This window comes from Rana temporaria, chromosome 1, assembly GCF_905171775.1.
Source record: "Rana temporaria chromosome 1, aRanTem1.1, whole genome shotgun sequence".
Taxonomy (NCBI): domain Eukaryota; kingdom Metazoa; phylum Chordata; class Amphibia; order Anura; family Ranidae; genus Rana; species Rana temporaria.
The window spans coordinates 205,451,547-205,465,205 of NC_053489.1; the positions used below are offsets into that span (position 1 = coordinate 205,451,547).

Genomic DNA, 13,659 nt, shown 5'->3' on the forward strand with positions numbered 1-13,659 from the left:
TCTCTCTAAGCCGAAAGAGAGTTGGTCTTATTTAACTCCACGTTTACATTTGGTGCATTCAATGTGACACAATGTAAAAGTGCTGCATTCCATGTAACACAATTTAAAAGAGGCGCATTCAATGTGACACAATGTAAAAGTGGTGCATTCAATGTGACATATTGTAAAAGTGGTGCATTCAATGTGAGACAGTGTAAAAATGGCACATTTTAGAACTACCTGAGTTTTGTGCATGAGTCGCTGTCAGAAAAGTGTTGGAAATGCCTCATGAGTTTGGTACAATACATTAACAAGAGGGATTAACACCAGAAACGTGGCGCAGCAGCTTTATTGAATGACCCCCCCCCCCCGGTGTTTAAACAGTACGCACAGGGTCGGGTCAATTATAGCAAGAACATCTTCCCAACCTCATTCTTGAGAAAGAGACGCAAATATAACATTTTCTTGCTAAAAGTTCCAGGAACAATTATCTAAAATGGGAAGCTGCAATTTTCTAAATGTTTGGGTAATGCTATGAAAACTAACTAATTTAATGTAGATAATCCCAATTTGGCTGCAAAAATGGAAATATCCTTTAGGCCCCTTGCACACTGGGGCGTTTATCATGCGGTACAGCGCTAAAAATAGCGCTGCTATACCGCATGAAAAATCATGCCCTGCAGTGTTCAATGTGAAAGCCTGAAGGCTTTCACATTGAAGCGGTGCGCTAGCAGGAGCGCACCAAAAGTCCTGCTAGCCACATCTTTACCGCGGTAGAGGAGCGGTGTGCTCACCGCTCCTATACTGCGCCTTCCCATTGAAATCAATGGGAAAGCGCGGTAATACCCTTTTTCGGCCGCTAGCGGGGGTTAAAACCTCACCGCTAGCGCCCGAATACCATGGTAAATACGACGGTATAGCCGCGCTACAAATAGCGCGGCTATACCGTCACCGCGGCTACACGCTGCAATGTGAACGCAGCCTTAAGGAACTTTTATTCCAGATTAGATTCCTTTTAATATTATTTGACATATTTTTAGTAACGCTTTCCTTTGTATGTTTTTTTATTGCAGATGTCCCTGTGACTGAGATGAAGAGTTTAATAAATTATTACTAAATAATAGCAACCTAAAGGAACAAAGGTATGTTAGTTCATTCTAGATAATATAATTTTCAATGTTCCTGATTAGTGCAATCACAATGTATTCTTTCCACATGTTCTTTCGTTCTGGCCTATTATATGGCCTTTATTTTTACTTTCTGTATCTATGAAAGCTCTGTTGGAAGTTCTGGTCATGGTGTACCTTTTTCTTCAAAAGGCCTTCTTGAATTTTATTTTAAAAAGTTACAGATTCGATTGTTAAAGGCACTGGGGTTGATTTACCTAAACTAGTGAGTACAAAATCTGTTGCAGCTCTGCATAGAAACCAATCAACTTCCATGTTTTTTTTGTCAAAACTTAATGTAAGAAGCTGAAGTTAGAAGCTGATTGGCTACCATGCCCAGCTGCACCAGAGTTTACACTCTCCAGTTCTGGTAAATCTCGTTTAGTGCAATTCAATAAAGGCAAATTCAGTACAACGGTGCAGCGCACTTTGTGCACGGGTGCGCAGTCATGTTGGAACAGAAAGGGACCATCCCCAAACTGCTCCCACAAAGTTGGGATCATAAAATTATCCAAAATATCTTGGTATGTTGACGCCTTGAGATTTCCTTTCACTGGAACTAAGGGGCCAAGCCCAAACCCAGAAAAACAACCTCACATCATAATCCCCCCTCCACCAAATGATTTGGACCAGTGCACAAAGCAAGGTCCATATAGACATGGATGAGCAATTTTGGGGTGGAGGAACTGTCCTGGCCTCAACCCGATAGAACACCTTTGGGATGAATTAGTGCAGAGACTGTGAGCCAGGCCTTCTCGCCCACATCAGTGCCTGACCTCACAAATGCGCTTCTGAAAGAAGGGTCAAACATTCCCATAGACACACTCCTAAACCTTGTGGACAGCCTTCCCAGAAGAGTTGAAGCTGTTATAGCTGCAAAGTGTGGGCCAACTCAATATTGAACCCTACGGACTAAGACTGGGATGCCATTAAAGTTCATGTGCGTGTAAATGCAGGTGTGTCAATACTTTTGGTATTATAGTGTATATGCTAAATATCAGATTGACTGCAGCAGTGCTGCTCTGACAAGGAACAGGAAGCAAAGAGCAGCGGGAGTCCGACACAGGTTTTTTTCAGCGCAGGACTCCTATTATGGAAGACATGTGAAAATTCTTCAGCTTTCCTAATAGCCCTCACATATCTGAACACTTATGCCTCATACACACGATCTGTTAACCAGAGGACAACGGTCTGAAGGACCGTTTTCATCGGTCAAAACCGATTGTGTGTGGGCCCCATAGGTTATTTAACCATAGGTTAAAAAAAAGCCAACTTGCTTTAAAATTTAACCGATGGATTGGTAACCGATAGGTCAAAACCGATCGTTAGTAGGCACGACCATCGGTTAAAAATCCACGCATGCTCAGAATCAAGTCGACGCATGCTTGGAAGCATTGAGCTTCGTTTTTTTCAGCACGCCATCGTGTTTTACGTCACCGCGTTCTGACACGATCGGCTATTTAACCGATGGTGTGTGGGCGTGACGGACCATCAGTCAGCTTCATCGGTTAACCTATGACAATTGTCCTTCAGACCGTTCTCATCGGATGGACTGATCGTGTGTACGAGGCTTTAGTGAACTCGGGGCAAGCAGCTACTTATACAGTTAACATATATGTATATGCTGACTGTCCCACCTGCTTAAAGCGGAGGTCCCACGAAAAAAAATAATATTAAAAGCCAGCAGCTACAAACACTGCAGCTGCTGACTTTTAATAAATGGACACTTACCTGTCCAGGCTGCACGCAATGTCGGCAGCGGAAGCCAAGCAATTGGTCGTCTCTCGCCTGCCCCCGACGCGATCAGCTACTGGTTTCTTATACTGAACACTCCATATCTCACGTCCATAGTTCCAGATGCTATTCCTTCCTACCTTTACATGTTTCAGCACCTGCCTTCTAAAAGAAACAGATTTCTATAAAACCAGCCCTTACACTGCTGCTACACCTGTACAATAGTATTTTAGAATTATGTCCTTCTCATGTTCATCCACTGTCTGAACAGATCTCAGTAAAGCTTTTTACATTTATTCTCTTTGAATATTAGCCTCAGCAGATAATATTATTTATGTGTGCATGCTTCAGCTCCAGTAAGGCCAAACCTTCCTTTCTGCATTTCCAATGTGTGTGCCACGGATTCACAGGGAAATAGCAGTTAGATCACAGACGGAGTATAAGTAAGCCTCCAAGCTTCGCTGCAGAAAATATTTGTCACTTTGTGCATGTCTGTAAACATTAAAATACAACAAAAGTTTCCTGTGTGACAGTCTAAACAAGTAACAAATTCAGTTAGTATGTGATGCACAAAAATGTTATTATGCAACACAGTTGTGTATGTCCCTTCAAATCAATAACGCAAAAAGGTACCCCACAAATAAATAAATATGCTTTAAAAAAATCCAGTTCATATGGAAAATGTGATAAGTATTCATAAATATAAAATGTCCATTATTCATATACAGTCCCTCATGCAGAGCCTCTTACCGGACACTAAGGGCCAGATTCTCAAAAGAGATACGTCGGCGTATCTCCTGATACGCCATCGTATCTCTGTTTCTATCTATGCGACTGATTCATAGAATCAGTTACGCATAGATATCCCTAAGATCCGACAGGTGTAATTGTTTTACACTGTCGGATCTTAGGATGCAGTACCGCGGCCGCCGCTGGGGGGAGTTTGCGTCGTAAACCAGCGTCGGGTATGCAAATTAGGAGTTACGGCTGATCCACGACGGATTTTCGCGTTCGCTACGTCGCCGCTAGTCTAGTTTCTCGTCGCAAAGTTAGTCGTTTTTATTGGTGCCCTAACTTTAGTCAGCAAGTGTATTGCTGTCTAAAGTATGGCCGTCGTTCCCGCGTCGAAATTCAAATTTTAACGTCGTTTGCGTAAGCCGTCCGGGAATACGGAAGTACGCTACGCGCGTCGCCGTTCGAAAAAATGACGTCACTTCGCGCAAAGCACGGCGGAAGTTAGGAAACGGAGTATGCGCAGTAGGTCCGGCGCGGGCGCGCGCCTAATTTAAATGTTAGCCGCCCATTCGATTTGGCCCGCCTTGCGCCGGACGCATTTACGATACACCGCCGCAAGTTTCCAGGTAAGTGCTTTGTGGATCGAGCACTAAACCTGAAAACTTACGGCGGTGTAACTTAAATGGCTTAAGTTTCCAAAGGCGCAATTGTACGTGAATCTGGCCCTTAGATCCCAACAAAGGAAGGTCAACTGCACTTTCTATTGTAACCAATCAGTAACTTCACTGGTTGGCTCCAATGCTTGTGTCACCACAAAGATGTTCAGTCCAGGCTACACACAACATCAGAGGATAAAACACTAGAGAAGTGACATGGTGTATTACATTTATAAAAAATATATTGCACTTACAGTGCTCAGCATAAATGAGTACACCTCTTTTAATTAATATCTCAATGAACACAAGAACAATTTCCAAAAATGTTGACAAAACTGAGTTCTATAGAACATTCGTTTAGCTCACTACATGAAAGTAAAGCCTCGTACACACGATCGGACATCTAACAAACTTTCCCTTGGATTTTTGTCCGAAGGGAGTTGTCTGGTCACACCCATAGCATACACACGCTCTGACTTTTTCGGCAACAAACACGAACGTAGTGACGTTTCAACGTACTGACGAGAGTTTAAAAGAGGAAGTTCAATTCTCCGGTGTCACCCTTTGGGCTCCTTCTGCTAATCAAGAGTTAGTAGAGGTTTCGTCTGTGTGCATTCGCGATTTTCAGTTTCGTGCAATTTTGTTCGTTTCTGAACGTCCATTCGTCAAGCAGACATGTTGCGCAATGGGGTTGTGCTAACTTAACGCACCAAATTTTTTTTAAATATGTTTGATTCATATAACCAAAATACACTTATCCAAAGTAAAGACATTTGTTTTTACTCCGTCAGTATCACCAGCAAAGCAGCTTTTAGTATTATCACATAATAAACAAGAAGAGAATGTGCGCTGCTTTTCTTGATTTCAGAACTTGCCACGTCACAAATGTGCTTTTTCAAATACAAACGCTAGTTTTACCAGACAGAACGCTTCTGGCTGATCTTTGCTTCTGAGCATGCGTGTTTGTACTTTGTCCAAAAGTCCGATTGCTTGCTGTACAAACCGTCGGACTAGGCACCATCGGACTCTTGTTGACGTAAAGTTTGTCCGTTTGCAGACCGAACTTTGTGTCCGATGAAACACAAAGAAGTTTGTCCGATGGAGCGTACACACAGTCGGACTATTTTGAAAACTTGCTCATTTTGAAGTTTGTTGGCAAAAAGTCTGACCGTGTGAATGGGCCTTAAGACTAATGATATAACTTATGCCGCGTACATACAATCAGTATTTACGAGAACAGATGTTTGATGTGAGCTTTTGGTCGGATATTCCGACCGTGTGTATGCTCCATCAGACATTTGCTTTTGGAATTTCCGACAACAAATGTTTGAGAGCCGGTTCTCAATTTTTCCGACACCAAAAGTACTTGTCAAAAATCCTACATATGCCCGGAATCATTGAACTTAAATTTTCTCGGCTTGTTGTAGTGTTGTATGTCACCGCGTTCTTGATGGTCGGAATTTCTGACAAAATTTGTGTGACCGTGTGTATGCAACACAAGTTTGAGCCAACATTCCGTCGGAAAACAAATCCACGGTTTTGTTGTCAGAATGTCCGATCGTGTGTACAGGGCATTAGATTACAAAATCTTCAGTTTTACTCAAATTAGTTGATGCGAAAATGAATATGCCCCACAACAAAAACTTCTGTATCTAGTATTTTGCATGACCTCCATGATTTCTAAGGGCAACACCAAGTCTTCTAGGCATGGAATGAACAAGATGGCAACATCTATTTTTTTCTATTCTTCAAGAACGACCTCTTTTAGAGCCTGATTGCTGGATAGAGAGTGATGCCCAACTTGTCTCTTCAGAATTCCCCATAGGTTTTCCCCAATTGGGTTCAGTTCAGAAGACATACATGGCCACTGAATCATTTTCACATGTTCTTCTTTAGAATACAACATGGGCCTTTAATGTGTGTTTTGGATCAATGGTCATGTTGTAAAAATAAATTACGACCAAGGACACGGAGTGATGGTAGCATCTTCTCTTTCAATATAGAGCAGTACATCTGTCAGTTCATGATAGCATCAATGAAATGCAGCTCTCCAACACCAGCAGCACTTATGCAACCCCACAGAAGGACACTGTCAGCACCATGCATATTTCTTTGTACTCCTCACCTTTGGGACGCCATTCAGTTTTAAACCCATCAGTTCCAAAAACATTTGCTGTGAACAAGGCTTATTGCCAAAACTAGTCTGCTGCTGACTGTACTCACTGTGAAGGCTTCACAATAAATATGTATGATGTTATGGAGTTGCCGGCTGCTTCTTTTACTCATTCCAAAAACATTTACCTTGATCTCATGACTCCATAGTACAGAGTCCCAGTAGGCCCTAGCAAATTCTAGGTGGGCTTTTTTGTGCATGGGTTTTAAGAGAGGCTTCCATCATGACACCCATGCATGCCATTCCTCTGGTGTGTATAGCATATTTTGTCACAGGAAACAATCACCGCAGTTTGGCTTTCTACTTTAGCTCACTGCCGCTAACTGCGGTGAACTTATTGTGAACTTACAAGAGAAGTAAAGATTTTTTTTTTTTTAGGAATCATACTTACCTCAGTGGATGCAGCATCTGCCCAATTCTGCATCTGTCCCCTGTCGCCTCCACACTAAGAACTGAGCGATTGAACACTGCCAATTGCTTGGTTTTCAGAGCTCCCCGAGCAGAGAGCTGTAGCCGGTCAGTCACAGCTCTCTGCTCTGCTCCCTCCTTGCTCATTGGAGCGCTGGGCTGTGGGCCGGCAGTTGAGGCCGGCTCAGGCTCTCAGCTGCTCACTGAGAGGCTGAGCTAGATGTCAGTCAAGGCACCTGGAGGATCCTGACTCCGTGGTCGTGATGATGCGGTGCCCAGACTTACAGCAGTGATGTCAGCAGAGAGCGGACTTCAGCCTGCTCTCTGCTGAAAACAGGTCACTGGAGTACAAAACAAACTGCATTCATAGGAGAAGTCCAGCCAAACGAGCTGGACTTCTCCTTTAATGTGAATTTAGATTTTCTTCAACCCTTCTTATCAGAAGACGCTCCTGTCAAGCAGTGAACTTTTGTGGATGACCTGGACGTCTCTGTGAGATGGTTGCAGTTCCATCTTTGTTAAATGTTGTATCACTTTTGCTACAGTATTCTGACTGATAAGTAAAATGTTGCTAATCTTCTTGTAGCCTTCCCCTTTCTTGTGTAAAGAAATTATTTTCTTTCTCAGGCCTTGTGACGTTTCTCTTCCATGTGGCATGTGGTGTTAAGTAACACCCTTTTATAATCAATTGTCTGCTGACAATTTTTTCACAGACTGGAACTCCTCTTAAATTAGTATTTTGTTGTCTTAAATTTTTCTTTGCTCCTAAGACTTTCATTGGGGTGTATTCATTTTTGCAACATTGTCTTGAAATAATTTGCTACAAAAAATACCCTTTTGTGTGTGCAAATTAACAAATCACGATGGTTGAAATCAATGACCCGCATTTGTGGAAGTATTTTGTAGTATAGTGTCCGATAGTAAATGTTGATTCTGAAAGAAAAGTAAAGGTTTTCTGACAAATATGTTGGCGTGTACTCATTTATGCTGAGCATTGTATCTAGCAGACAGTATGACAAGCAGAATTAACACTCCCATTCCCTAGTGTTAAGGCAAAAAGTCAAAGGTATAATACCTTTTGATGAGGCTAGGAGTAATCGATCCATGGTGTCCAGATTTTTAGGAACTGTCATTCTTGTCTTTCAGAAATGGCCATCAATTTCTCATTAACCATTATGCCATTCAAATGTGTTTTAACTTCCAGGAAATTGAGTGCAGGGGATTTCCAGGAGTGAGCATTATTCTGTTTAGTAGCAGTGAATAGCAGTAAAAAGGCACTATGTTTAGACTGTTTTCGACATACAGCCTGAATGGGTTTATTCAGCAAGGCCTCAACTGGGTCCTTCCTAAGATTTCAATGAAGAACCGTGTAGGGGAGTATATTTTACAAATCTTATCAATTGCAACGAGGTGGGATTCTTATTATTAATCAAAGATAATGCTTGGAGAGGCTGTGCCCCCTGAATCCATTATGAATATTGGTGAGATGCTCACCAATCCTTACATTCAGTGCCCTTTTAGTGCAGCCCAAATATTGCAGGCCGCATGGGCACTGAAGAATGTACACAACACCCTTGGTAAAACAAGTAATAAAGTCCTGTATTGCATATTGTTTAGAAGTGATATTGGAGGAAAAGGATGCAGTTCAGACATTATTACAATTTCTAAAGATCTTGTATTTTTTACACAAGTAAAATCCCTTCAGATCACCAAACATCTTAACTTTGGGAGGTTTATCAACCAAACTTAGGACAATAGCATCCCTAAATATGTGTGATCTCCTGAACATTACATTTGGTCTGACAGGATGAAATGGACCCAAGATTTTATCATTGTTTAAAATATTCCAGTGTTTCCTCAACACTTTTTTTTAAGACAAGGTAAGGTTCTGCAGTCTGTCTGACACATTGAGCATGAGTTTATCTTATTATTTATGTGAAGCACAAGCCTCATAAATTATTCCAAAAACTCCCTTTACCCTCCTTGACTGTGGCCAGGTGCTGACAGACACATGTACAGGCTTGTAAATCAGCAGTGCCAATGCTGATAGCCACGCCACCTGCAACATTTCTTCATCCCACTTTAGTGCAAACAGGCAAAATCTATAGGATTGGCAATTCTGCTCTGAATTCAGGAGCAGTGCAGCATTGTTTCCACCCCATCACAGGAAGCTTTAACTGACAAGCTCAAGAGGTATTGTATATGTGGGGTTTTGAAGGAGGGCTAAGTTAAAACTGTAAGCGCAGATATGTCTATAATTAAGTGCTGCAGCTGGTATGTTTTTTAATGAGAACCCGTGGTTTTACTTTGAGAACTGCCTGTGGATTTCAGCTGAGCTAAAACCCATAGGCCTATACCTTGCATTTGCTCCCCCTTTCTGAAATTGTTTATGTATCAAATGTTTGAGTAAATTTATAGAGAATATAAAGAAAAAATATATTTATCCTAATAAAATTCTGGTCTCAATATTCCTATTAACAAGTATTCCTATTAACAAATCTAAACTAATTAAGTAATTAATTCAGTTATGTATTACTAAAAATATAGTGAGATGTATTTTTTTTTCACAAGTGAGATGTATTTTATATTCAGCCAGTATATGTGTGTGGATTTGACTTTGTGTCAGCCTCTTGTAATTCCTATATGACAACAGTAAGGCTTGGTGAGGAAGCATTAGCTCTAGAAGCCAATCTGGTGTTCTGCATGCACTTTGGCTGACAAGGAACATATTAACAGGAGGAGAAGACAGTGATAGTAGAAACGATAAACTGCTGCTGCTCATTCGCCAGCCATGCACTTTGGTGCTCACTGTCATTTCAACAGTTTTGTCATTTTTATTAAAGCAGAACTTTGTCCATAACAACTTAATAAAAAATAATGTTCTTTAGCAAGCAAGATACATTCTACTTTAATAAATATGCTACAAAATGTAGTGTGTGCTGTAAATTGCCCCTAGCATTGCTCTTGTTTCTTCTTGTTGGTGGCTGCCATTTTCCTGAAGCCCAGAGCCACTGAGCAGCAGTAAATCTTTAGGCTGTCAGCAGATCAGCCTCTACATTTTTTGCACAGTACCAAAAAATAGAGAGCAACTGAGCATGTGCAGAGCAGAATGAGGCAGTGTAATGATGGATTTTAAATTGTATAGACACTTATTTTTAATGTTCTACATACCTGCAAAGGGGCCAACATGAAGTGATCTATCAGGACTTTATTTTCTGACTAAAGTTCCACTTTAAGTTCTCAAATAGATCTGTGTTCAAAGACATCTTATTTTTAAGTACCTGATAAATAAAGTAACAAATTATAATCTGAATTATAATACAGTAGTAACAGAATATGGTTATGAATAGCATAATAAGACATAAATGCATCATGGGGATAGTCGTTGTGACCTTGCAATACGACCATAAGGGCACACATTTGGTGCAAGTAAACATAAGTAGATCAGGAAGCTGGACAAAGAGAACAAGCTCAATGAGTTTTGAAAAGACAAGGTATGAATGAAGAAATGTGGAGAAGGAAAGAAAGAGAAAAAATGCGTATATGTGGGGAGGATACATTCCATTTTTCTCCTCTGTTAAATAAAATGAATGGGTCAATATTATCACAGTTGTGCTGGTTTGCTGCCTCTATGTGGGACTTGGCCAAGGGTTTAGGCAAATGAGGTGGCCAATTTGGGTTTTTTACCAGATCAGGGTGCTAAAAGGGTAATGCCACGTACACACGACCGTTTTTTGGGTTGTAAAAAATTACGTTTTTTTTAATGTCATTAAAAACGATCGTGTGTGGGCTCCAGAGCATTTTTCAAGATGTAAAAAATGGGCATTAAAAATTTAGAACACGCTCTAATTTTTCACGACGTTTTTAACGTTGTAAAAAATGGTCGTGTGTGGGCTTTAGCGACGTGAAAAAACGCACATGCTCAAAAGCAAGTTATGAGACGGGAGCACTCGTTCTGGTAAAACTAGCGTTCGTAATGGAGATAGTACATTCATCACGCTGTAACAGACTGAAAAGCACGAATCGTCTCACCAAGCTTTTACTAACACAAAATCAGCAAAAGCAGCCCCAAGGGTGGCGCCATCTGCATGGAACTTCCCTTTTATAGTGCCGTCGTACGTGTTGAACGTCACCGTGCTTTGCTAGACCATTTTTTTTTCACGATCGTGTGTAGGCAAGGCAGTTTTAATGATCAGGTTGAAACAAACTTTGTTTTTTCTAGACCATTAAAAACGTAATTTTTTACAACCCAAAAAACGATCGTGTGTAAGTGGCATGAGATCCGAAACCGTGTTCTGGTACTGCCTCTGAAAAAAAAATGCTTGCATTTGACTGCACCCGAAATTGTAGCTTTGTGTGGTGCCTGATAAGTTACATTACACGAAAAGAAACAAAAAGAGGAAAACGGAGGGCGCACCGACCTAGTGTGATACTGATTGGTGGATTTTATTAAAATAGTAAAAACAAATCATAATACTCACAAAAGGAGTGTTAAAAACAGGCCTTGAGTAACAATGCAGCAAAGAACCAACACCATCGGCATAACACGATATTGTTTCGATCCGTGACCGTGGCTAGTGCTGACGCGTTTCAGGGGAGAACCCCTTTCCTCAGAGCTTAGTGGTCTGCAGTGCTTTCCTCTTTTTGTTTCTTTTAGTTCTATGAATTCCAACGATTCAGAGGAGGGCTGCAAGACTTTGGAAGATACCTTTTAATTGAGCTGCAATTGAGTTTCACCTTTTCTTCAAACACTTTTCCAAAAAAATACTGGAGCGCAGGAGATTTGTTTTTGTCAAGTTACATTACACACCTTTTGGGCATTCCATCACCAAGATATCCTAGTTTCCCCAAAAGTCCAAAGTTATTTCAAAAGTCAGACCTTTTTTTTTTTCTTTTGCTTCTCTGTCTAGCTCTTTATATTGTATAGCAAATGCTACAGAATCCAGCTAAGAGTAACTTTTTGTATAGCCTTGTGGGAGGAGACACAAACTGGGTGAAAATATTGGCACTAAAATCTCAGCTGAGAGCCTGAGCCAGCTACTCCCACCCCTCCCCAGCCTGGCACTGGAGAGGCAGAGCACAGAATGGTAACTGGCAGTCATTGGCTGCTCTCTACTCAGAGCTGATCCGAGAACTGAGCTACCAGTGGTCTATGAATACTTAGTTCTCAGTGCCGATGGGGGACAGCTGCAGCATTAGATTGATGCTGCAGCTGTCTGGGTGAATATGTATGTAGCACCCTCTAGTGTGCGACTAGAATAGTGCAGGCAAATTTATTTGACTCATGGTAAAACGAGTCTTGAATCTGGGTCAAGAGTTTAATGTAGATCAGGCTGGATGACTCATACTGGCAGGTCTCTAGTGCCTCTCCCTAGTTCTGAAAATTTGGAGAAATTTCTAGATGCTGGAGGGTGAAGGCCAGGAAGGTTGATCTGCATACTTAAGGAGACTGTTGCTAGCCCTAGAGGGGAGCCCCTGCCAGGGGGTGGGCTCTACCTCGGGTTGGAGCTCAGCCTGGTTTGGGAGGATCCTGACAGCAGTGCCGTTGGAATCTTACCTAAGAAGCAGCAGTAGCAAGGAGGACAATGTGAGCACATCACCACAGTCAGGGACTTACAAGTGGAGAGACTGACACATTTAGCAAGCCTTTCTGTAAGACAGTGCTGTGCTTAAAGTGGAGTTCCACCCAAAAATGGAACTTCCGCTTTTCGGAACCCTCCCCCCTCCGGTGTCACATTTGGCACCTTTTAGGGGGGAGGGGGGTGCAGATACCTTTAAAATACAGGAATTTTCACCCACTTCTGGGGAGAGACTCCCATGGGAGTCACTCCACTTCCCGTCCCCCCCCCCCCTGCTGCCTTCTGGGAAACACACTGGTCCCAGGACCACCGGGAACGTGCGGTGCTACTCGCACATGCGCAGTAGGGAACCGGGCAGTGAAGCCGCAAGGCTTCACTTCCTGATTCCCTCACTGAGGATGGTGGCGGGTCAGCAGAGAGACGAACGATTGCTCGTCCTCTGCTGCTGACATCGTGGGCGCGCTGGACAGGTAAGTGTCCATATATTAAAAGTCAGCAGCTGCAGTCTTTTTTTCGCGGGACCTCCGCTTTAAATCTTTCATTTCTCTTACCATGGGAGATCTTCAGTAGCGTCAAGATGGGCTGGTGAAGAAGCAGCCAAGTGGGCTGGCAGTTCCTGCAGTCAGTAGAACTGGGATCAGTGTCTACAGTGGAGTTGGTGTCCTACTGAGAGTTCCTAGTCCTTAAGGGGCTTTTTCAGTGTCCGTAAAGAAGGACAGTTAAAGACCTGTGGGGGTAGTGCTACATGTATATTGTTTTTTTTTACATTCCTGTACTCTTTTAAGTCATACCAATAATGACCAAGAAAAGATTTCATCTGCTATTTTCCTGGAAAACAAAAGAAGCAGTGTGACTCAATGTGACTCAGGGCTCTGATTTGTCACTGTGGGCAACTTCACCACATTTGACAGGTTACTTTTTAGAACACGCCCCTTTCTATTTATCTTTTACAGTTATCACGTTTGCATCTATACACTTTGGCTATGTGCAGAAGTTTTGCACCATTTGTAAATTTGCTGAACCTTGCTACACCACATTCTAACTTATCCAATTAAAGCAGTATTAAACCCAAAAGCAAACATTTTATTTTATTGCAGCTTCCCAATTCTTAGATGTGCATTAGTTTCCTTTTTTGGGCTTTTTTCTTCTATTTTCATCTGGTGATCCAGCTAGCAACTCTGTTGTTTTTTACAAGCTCAAGCTCTCCAGCCTCTCATGGATGAGACAAA

At 41.9% G+C, this 13,659-nt stretch overlaps 1 protein-coding gene across 3 annotated transcripts in view; it reads left to right on the top strand.

The window, feature by feature from the left end:
• The first annotated feature begins 1,052 nt into the window (after positions 1 to 1,052).
• Positions 1,053 to 13,659, top strand: part of ARVCF (ARVCF delta catenin family member) — a 422,733-nt gene continuing 410,126 nt past the window's right edge. For all 3 annotated transcript variants that reach the window (XM_040347904.1, XM_040347914.1, XM_040347907.1), the window contains exon 1: positions 1,053 to 1,121. The gene's annotated coding sequence lies outside the window, so the exon portion shown is untranslated. The remainder of the gene's footprint in view (positions 1,122 to 13,659) is intronic.